The 873-nt window shown below is 31.0% G+C and overlaps 1 protein-coding gene across 1 annotated transcript in view; it reads right to left on the bottom strand.

Annotated features, from left to right (window-relative positions):
• The window catches only part of LOC106477248 (agrin-like), a gene marked incomplete at its 3' end in the record, with an annotated part of 8981 nt that overhangs the window by 3770 nt on the left and 4338 nt on the right, over positions 1-873 (bottom strand). The window lies entirely within an intron of this gene.

The raw sequence follows: 873 nt of genomic DNA, 5'->3' as shown, positions 1-873 counted from the left end.
TATATATATATATATATATATATATATATATATAAATACACCAGAGATTTTTTGTTAACGAGTTATTCAGTGAATTAGTTAATAAGCTAGAGGAAATTCAGCAAGTAAGTGACTACTTACATTATATTTGTGAGTTAGGCCTATAGCTCGGTGAATTTGTACAACTTGCGGTAGAAGAAATATAACGCTTCGCTTTTCATTAAGTGGATAAAACAACGTTAAAAATCGTTAAAGTAACAGGACTTGTACATATTTATTGTAAAGAGTTAAACACTGAATTTACAGCTTCCAGAAACAGCTTGCAACTCTTGCATTAATTATTTTTATAGAAATGACTTGAAATAATTATCGGTGAAAATTGCAATATTACTCATTTTAAATTAATTATTATATAAAATCAATGTATGTTTCTAAACGAAATCACTGCTTCCGTATATCAGGATTTACTGATTCAGTGTGAATTTGAAAAGTATTCAGTGTGAGTTTTAAGTCAAATTAAAACAAATATATGTGATATACAACGAGTAAACCATGTCTTCTTTCGATGTAGATTATGTATTAGAAAAACTAACTGTCACAACATTTGGAAACAAACCTAGCCTGAATATTTTAGAGATTAGTTAGAGAAAGAAGAAGAAATCTCACCACATGGACCTTTAGAAACAACTTTGATGTACCGTTTCTTGTTACATGCTGCCACCTTTAGTTCACACTCGTTTCTGTACGTTTCTCCATCATTTCCACACACTGGAGACTCCAACTACAGTGTTAATTAGTTCAAACTTTAAACATCCACACACACTAGGGACTCCAACTACAGTGTTAATTAGTTCAAACTTTAAACATCCACACACTGGGGACTCCAACTACAGT

Source organism: Limulus polyphemus, unplaced genomic scaffold (genome assembly GCF_000517525.1).
Source record: "Limulus polyphemus unplaced genomic scaffold, Limulus_polyphemus-2.1.2 Scaffold13601, whole genome shotgun sequence".
In the NCBI taxonomy this organism is placed as follows: domain Eukaryota; kingdom Metazoa; phylum Arthropoda; class Merostomata; order Xiphosura; family Limulidae; genus Limulus; species Limulus polyphemus.
The sequence above is the reverse complement of the archived record's forward strand: the minus strand, read 5'-3'. Positions and strand labels throughout refer to the sequence as shown.